The sequence below is a fragment of the Bos indicus genome, chromosome 11 (assembly GCF_029378745.1).
Source record: "Bos indicus isolate NIAB-ARS_2022 breed Sahiwal x Tharparkar chromosome 11, NIAB-ARS_B.indTharparkar_mat_pri_1.0, whole genome shotgun sequence".
Lineage (NCBI taxonomy): Eukaryota > Metazoa > Chordata > Mammalia > Artiodactyla > Bovidae > Bos > Bos indicus.
In genome coordinates this window covers 68,085,320-68,093,683 of record NC_091770.1, presented here as the reverse complement: position 1 = coordinate 68,093,683, position 8,364 = coordinate 68,085,320, and positions in this window count along the sequence as shown.

The following is an 8,364-nucleotide window of genomic DNA, read 5'->3' as shown; positions in this document are numbered from 1 at the left end:
GTGGGAAATGCCACTTAAAGGTATTTTCCCCCAATATTAAAGCTAATTATGTCTTACTCTGAGTCCCCATTCAACTGGGCTCTTAAGACAGTCACTCTCAGTCATTTTGGGGACATTTCCTGCTCTGGATTGGGGAAAGGTCCCAGAATCTTTGGCAGCACCGAAGCCTTGCAGGGAGAGGGGCTGCAAGTCATAGATGCCCGCATCTCTGTCCACAGGTTCCTTCAGGCCACGTGGCCGTGCTGATGTCTGTGCCATGCACGCTTGTACAAGAGGCCCGGGTCTTGGGTCCTGCCATCCTAGGGACGCCAGGCTAGCCACTGCCTGTGATGTCTTGTCACTTCTTTGGGATGAGGCTGCTGAGTGGTGTGAGGGTGTCTCTTCTCTCCAGGACTGACTGCTGTCCAACCCCTGTCTGGCCAGATCTGTTCTCATCTTTTCTTTCTCACCTACAGGCCTCCCCCTACCTCCCGTTCAGGACACTCGAACATATTGTCATCCGTGGGTTTGGGCAGGCACAAAGGATGGGGAAGGGACGTATCTTCTGATTTACAGGTGACACTGGCTTTTGGCCCAGGGACGTAAGAGAGCCCTAAAACCCGGTTACTTGCTCTAGATGGAACAGTCAATGACAAAAGCACACATTCACATTCTCCTGTGCCACCACCCGCAGATGGAGCACAGGGAACAAGTCGGGGTGGAGGGAGGCTGTCTGGGGTTTTTGTGGGATTTTTGCATTGGCTGACGAGGCTAAGCAGGCTCAGTGGGGAAAGGGGCCGATTCCCAAGATACCAACAGGATTTGGGGAACCTCAGTGATGGGCTATGAGAGGGGGACAAGTCTACATGAGACAGCAGTTTTGCCCTCAGGGCGCAGTTGGCAACTTCTGGACGTAATTTTGGTTGTTACAGCTCTGAGGGGTTGCTAATGGCATCCTCCAGTGCACGTGACCGCCCCCTCCAACCCGACCCCCCAACACAGAATTCCCCAGTCCTGCACATCAACAGTGCTGAGACTGAGACTGGCCTGAGGTGACTCGTGGATGCTGATGTGGACGTTTCTTTCTAAGTGTCACAAGACCCCTACAGTGTAGGTTTTACCCCGCTTTAACAGATGGGGAAGTTGAAATAGAGAAAGGTTAATCTGCTGTGTTGCTCTCACGGTAAATGATTGAACTGAGGTTGGCATTGAAGACTGCCTGCCTTTAGAATATTCAGTTCAGTCCACTGGAGCGGTTTGGACAAATGGAGTTTCGGCTAAAGTGAATTTAGGTTGTTTGCATCTATTATAAATAGAGCGAGGCAAGACAAAGTGGGTGAAAATAAATTTGAATAGCTGAAATGTTCAACAAAGAGGTCTTCATTAACTAAACAGTGTGTAAGGTATTTGCAGAACTCACTAACGTGTTAACTGTGGTCAGAAACATTCATTGATTCTATCGCTTTATAAAAAAAATTCACAAAAATAATCAAACAAGTAGAGGAGACATATTGGCGTTAAAATAAACTAGGAAGGAAAACCCTCCCTTAAACCTCACCCAAATTCCACAGCCTTTTTTGTTTTGATTGTTGCTTATTATTGCTTGATGAGTTTTTCATTATTTAAATTCCTTTTTCCCCTTTCTTTTACAAAAGCAATACTGCTCGTTTAGGAAAACCAGAAAATTAGGTCAGTCCAAAAATACACGAAGAAACTTTGCAAAGAGCCTTGTGCCCACTCACTCCGCCTAGGTCAGATGTGGCATATTTTTCCAGACCTTTCTCTGTAGACATTCATATGGATGTATTTCCCTTCATTCTTTCTCTTTCACTCTCTAACTCTTGGTTTTCCTTTTCAGCAAAAATAGGATTATGCAGTACTTTTCTGTTTTGTAAACTCATACTTTAATCGGCCAGTCCCCTATTTTTGGACACTCAGATTGTTTCCAACCTTTTGCTGTTACCAACCTCACAATACGGTGATGAAAACGAGCATACTGCAACCACGTGTGACACACACAAACCTCCCAGCTATACTGTTAAGTGAAAAACGCCAGACGCAGATCTGTACGGTGTGATTCCATTTACAAAATATTCTAAAACCAACAAGCAAAACTAGGCTGCAGTGCGTACAGATGTCTACTCAGGAGGAAAGTTATAAAGGCAAGAAAGGATATGATTATAGCAGAAGCAGGGTTGCCCTGTCCTTTTGGGTAACGAGGGTTCTGTGTTGGGAAAGGCCTTTGGGGGTGCCTGAGGGCTGACAGTGTCCTGGTTCTCGACGGGGTCGTGTCTATATGGGTGTTTATAATAATTCACTAAGCAGTACACTTATGTTTTATGGACTTTTATCTATATGTGTAACATTTAATGATAAAATTTTTAAATGAACAGAATTAAAATATTAATAATTGGCTAAAATATTAACTAGATATTTAAAGCAGAGAGTAAAACTATTCTGAAATTTAAGCAACATACTTGAAAAGGCGCAAAAGAATGCACTCCTCTTTTTTTTAATTAATTAATTAATTTATTTTACTTTACAATATTGTATTCATTTTGTCATACATTGACTTGAATCTGCCATGGGTGTACATGTGTTCCCCATCCTGAACCCCCCTCTCTCCTCCCCTCCCCATCCCATCCCTCTGGGTCATCCCAGTACACCAGCCCTGAGCACCCTGTATCATGCATCAAACCTGGACTGCCAATTCGTTTCACATATGATAATTTACATGTTTCAATGCCATTCTCCCATATCATCCCGCCCTCACCCTCTCCCACAGAGTCCAAAAGACTGTTCAATACATCTGTGTTTCTTTTGCTGTCTTGCATACAGGGTTATCGTTACCATCCTTCTAAATTCCATATATATGCGTTAGTATACTGTATTGGTGTTTTTCTTTCTGGCTTGCTTCACTCTGTATAATAGGCTCCTGCATTCCTCTTCAATGCTACATCAAAATTCTAGTTTTTGGAAAGTAAGGTGGAATGTCCTTTTTAGACCAAATTGTCCCTCAGGCTGAATTGTTTTCCTCTAAACTTCTTCTCAATCAAATTATTTGCTATCAAATTGCTTTTATTTTTGGCCAAGTCATCTGGATTATTCTAAAACTCAGGCAATTTCCATGGCTCTCATCGTGCTGCCTTCATTGTGCTTTGATGGTGATAAAGTCCTTAACATGTAGGAGAAAACTCATTCCGAGTCTCACTATCTGCTCTCGGGGCACATGACTTTGGAGACTATTGTCTGCTTCAGCTCTGAATTAGAAGTTCGTCTCTTACTCATTCACTCACTCACCCACCCATCCATCCATCTATCCATTTGTCCATCCATCCATCCCTCCATCCAGCCATTCAAGCATCCATCCATCCAGTGTGCTGGGCACTGGCCTAGGACAGAGCCACAGAGGAGAGTCAAGCCTCTGGTTTTGCACAGCTGTATTTGAATACCAGACAGAAAAAAAATGACTTGTCCTGTGGGGATAAAGAGAAATGAATCAGGGTGGGTGGGCGGTGGATTGAACTGATATGCAGTTTTATGCAGTTTTATGCAAAGGGGGTCAAGGAGTTCTCTTGGGTCAGCTGATGTTTGTGCAGAGCCCTGAGTGAAGGGAGGTGGCCAGGCTACCCTTCTAGGCAGAGGCCCAGCCCCTAGGCTAGGGCAGGTGAAACAAAATGAGTGAGGGGTAGAATGGTAGGATCTGAGCTCAGGGAGGGTTGTTGTTCAGTTGCTCAGTCATGTCCAACTCTTTGCAACTCCATGAGGGCCTTTTTGAATGAGTTGGCTCTTTGCATCAGGTGGCCAAAGGATTGGAGCTTCAGCTTCACCATCAGTCTTTCCAATGAATATTCAGGGTTGATTTCCTTTGGGATTGACTGGTGCAATCTCCTTACTGTCCAAGGGGCTCTCAAGAGTCTTCTTTAGCACCACAGTCTGAAAACATCAGTTCTTCAGCTCTCAGCCTTCTTTATGATCCAACCATAAGGATTCTGTCATATACTCTCACATCCATATATGACTACTAGAAAAACCATAGCTTTGACTATATGGACTTTTGAAATCGGCAAAGAGATGTCAGGGAGGGTGGCCAGGACCAGGTCAGGTGGGGACTCAGATGAGATTCAGATGAGACACAGATGTGCTGCTGAGCCAGGTGGAGTTCGGCAAGGGGGTTTGGGCCATTAAGGAAGGCTGAGATCTGAAATCTGTTTCGAAATGCTCATAGATGGGGGTGGGGAGAGCCTGGGGTGGAGTGAGGGGAGCAGAACCAGGGAGGAAGTTTTGCTGCGCCCTGTGCTGTCTTGAGCTGTTAGCCCCCATTCTGGGGGCCCCTACTTGCTCTGGTTTCCCCTATGGGCCTCTTTATGAGACCCGAGAGCTTTGCTCTGTGGTAGCCCCTTCACAGGAGAAGGCAATAGCAACCCACTCCCCTACTCTTGCCTGGAAAATCCCATGGATGGAGGAGCCTGGTTGGCTGCAGTCCATGGGGTCGCTAAGAGTCGGACACGACTAAGCAACTTCACTTTCACTTTTCACTTTCATGCACTGGAGAAGGAAATGGCAACCCACTCCAGTGTTCTTGCCTGGAGAATCCCAGGGGCAGGGGAGCCTGGCGGGCTGCAGTCTATGGGGTCTCGCAGAGTCGGACACGACTGAAGCGACTTAGCAGCAGCAGCCCCTTCACAGTGGAGACTTGGCATCCAGCCCACCTGGCGACAGGCCCCTGTGACTGGTGTGTTCATGACTGAACACAGGAGCCTGTACTGTCTCTTCAATTGCATCTGTCCATGACGACGCCCCTCACAGATCCACGACGCCCCTCATGGCAGCCTGTCAATAATGACTGGACCCTGATTCTGTTAGACGGTCTGCGTGCCAACTTGCTATCCAGGGGTCATCACAGATGTGGAGAACGTGCCAGCCACACTAGACTCCAGGTTCCCACAGTCGTGTTGAATGGCCAAGGGCTGAGGACAGTGTTCCATTTACACTGCCGGGCGCCATCTTGCAGATTGGCCTGTGTCCACTAACCCATGGTCCACTTGGTGGGGCCATGAGTAATTTAATAAAATGCTGACATTTGTGGGTGATTTACTTTTTAAAAATATGCACTAGAGCAGATTCCAGGCTAGTCCTATAAAAACACTATTCTCATTTGCTTTCAATTCAGTGAACTTTCTTGAGTTGGGAAGAAAAGGCGGTGTTCCTTCCGCTTCTGACAGGTGACTCAGACCCAGGTCAACTCTTCCGCTGCCTCCAGCCTGTGTGGAAAGCCCTGGAGGAGCCCAGTTCCTCTAGACGAGGTGGGGTTACCTTCTGCCCCAAGGCAGCTCTCTTTTATATTTTGGCAAATTCATTTCCACTACTTAAAGAAAAACACTTCACCTTCCCTCTCCTCACTGTTGACCCTCATCACCTCACCCTGGCTTAGTCAACCTCACTTCCCCCTGATTGCAAAAGAAAAGACCGGAAACTTTTTCATTATACACAGGCAGTGCTCCTATATGACCGTCCTCTTTGTTCTCTACATGAGTAGATCTGAAATGACTTCCAAATTTACATATATTAAAGTAGGAAACTTTTAAAATAAAAATCAAGGTGAAAGAAAAGACTAGGGGGAATTTAGAACACTAATTACAAATCACATAGTCTCACGTAATTACTAAAGGTGAGGTGTGCATTTAACTCTGAGCTTCCCAGCAGCCAAAGCAAGAAGACAAAGATGATCAACTCCATGATTCACCGTTTCTCTGAGGAAACACACACCCTTTCTTCAGGGAAAGCACTGGGATTCTTGCACTGGGTTCTGAATTTTTGCCCCGCCTTAAAGGACCTGAACTGAAGTGAAGTGAAAGGCATTCAGTCACATCTGACTCTTTGTGACCCCATGGACTATGAAGTGCATGGAATTCTCTTGGCCAGAATACTGGAGTGGGTAGTCTTTCCCTTCTCCAGGGGATCTTCCCAACCCAGGGATCGCACCCAGGTCTCCCGCATTGCAGGCGGATTCTTTACCATCTGAGCCACAAGGGAAGCCCAAGAATACTGGAGTGGGCAGCCTATCCCTTCTCCAGCAGATCTTCCTGACCCAGGAATTGAACCGGGGTCTCCTGCATTGCAGGAGGATACTTTACCAACTGACCTATCAGGGAGGCCCTTAAATGATCTAAGTGTGATGAAGAGAGAGGTCCTACCCTGATGATCTGTTTCCATTGATGCTTTTTCTAGACCCCATGCAGTTACTGCCTGGTGCTGGTCTGCTTGACCAGCAACTGCTTTGACTCAAGCTTTTAACTCCAAAATTGCAGAGAATGTCACCATGTCTGTAGTTGCTCAGAGTTCACACCTGAAGTGTGGCTTTTCCTTGACTGTCTGGCTAGTGCTCTAGCTCTGATTGGTCTGAATTCGCTGTTGGAAAGATGCATGCAAAGGCCGGGACTTGAGCATCTAGCACTCTTTTGATGAGTTACTTGAAAATGTCTCTCAGAGCCACCCCTGCACCGCCTGCTTTCTCTTTGAGGGTTGCCCTTACAGGGCTGGGGGATTCTGGGCTAGTTTTTTTTTTTTTAATATTTATTTACTTGGCTGTGCTGGGTCTTAGCTGTGATACACGGGACTCTATGATTGCAGCACGTGAACTCTTAGTTGCGGTATGTGGAATCTAGTTCCCTGACCAGGGAGTGAACCTGGGCCTGAACCTGGGCCCCCTGCATTGGGAGCTTGGAGTTTAGCCACTGGACCACAAGGGAAGTCCCATGTCAGGGAAGTCCCATTAGGGCTAGTTTTGCCTTTCTGAGCAGCACCCCGGGTGAGGGACCACCTGAAAACTGTGGCGGTCCCCCACAGTCAGTCACCTTCTGTCCCTGAGTCAGCCTTTCTCTGCTCCTCCTCTCAGTTTAACCACTTTCTGTCCACAATTTGTTGTCTAAACAGCACAGTCAGAATGACATATTTGAACACTTCCCTACCCTCTAATGTAATTTTACTTTCCAGGCTGATTTCTTTCTGAAAGTCAGAACTTTGTTTCCTGAAAATCTGTTGCATTCCTGACACTCCTCCAGCTCCTATCCTTGCTAGTGAACTAACTGTCATTGCTCAAAGACACTAAACTTTCTGACCACCAGGCCCTGGACTTTCCACACCGTGTTTCCCTTAATTCCCTCAACAGCCCCAAGAAGTAAATACTATTATATGTTCACTATGCAGACCCAGGAAACTAGAGCCAGGTCACCCAGAGTGGAAAGGGTGGGATCCTTCTGAGCAGAGTGTGTGTGTTTGACCGTCACCTGGGACCCCCTTCTGAGGCATCTAAGGGACACAATGCTCCTCCTGAGGACCTCTCCTCCCACTTGGCCATCCTGCTTGTCTTCATGGATCAGAATTCTCTCTGGTGTTTCATGAAAACATCTTCTGCCTTCTGGGAGGTGGGAATATCAACCAGGCAAGGCAGGAGTTAGTCAGACATTGTGTTTTTAACTGAACAAACTTCCCAGCAGATGGATGTTGGGTCTCCTATCCCCCTGCCCTCTGTGCAGGGCTGGGGACAGCCTCCAGGTGTCTTCTCTCCCAGGTCATGCTTTCTCTGAAGGCAGGCGGATCCTTGACACAGAGCTCTCTGCTTTGACTGTCCTCGCCCACCTCTGCCCCAGGTGCGGCCAAAGGGATTCTATAAAAGAACACCCCACCACCATCCCAAGGCTTCTCAGGGGGCGCTAGTGGTAAAGAGTCTGCCTGCCATGCAGGAAACTTAAGAGATGGGGTTCAATCCCTGGGTCAGGAAGATCCCCTGGAGGAGGGCATGGCAACCCACTCCAGTATTCTTGCCTGGAGAATCCCATGCACAGAGGAGCCTGGCAGGCTAAAGTCCATGGGGTCACACAGAGTCAGACATGACTAAAATGACTTAGCACACATGCTGAGGCCACAGTGAACCCCTTCAACCCCCCAAGTTCCCCAGCCATCAGCTCTTCCGTGGTCTTGGGGCCACTCCCTTTGCTCCAGTGCTGGTTCTTACCTCAGTTACCCACCAAGTCTGGAGCCTGTGTTCACAGAGATGCTGCCTTTGCTCCCAAGGAAGGAGGTTGGAGGAAGCTCCAGCTAGACAGAGCTTACCCTCCAATCTGCCTGAAGGAGGGTCCCTCACTCTCTTCCTGCATGTGGCTTCCTTTCCCTTTGGGCAGCCTGTCACCCCTAGTCAGCAGCCCCAACCACTTTGTCTGGGCTCCACACGGCCACTCAAGTCTCACCTGGGACAGAGGGGGCAGAGAGCGGACTTTCCACCCAGTCAATGCTGAGCCCTGAACAGGATTTCCTGTGGGGCCCTTGAGCCCTGGAAGCTGACTATCCCAAACAGAGGGGAAGGCCAAATGGGCTGTACGCACA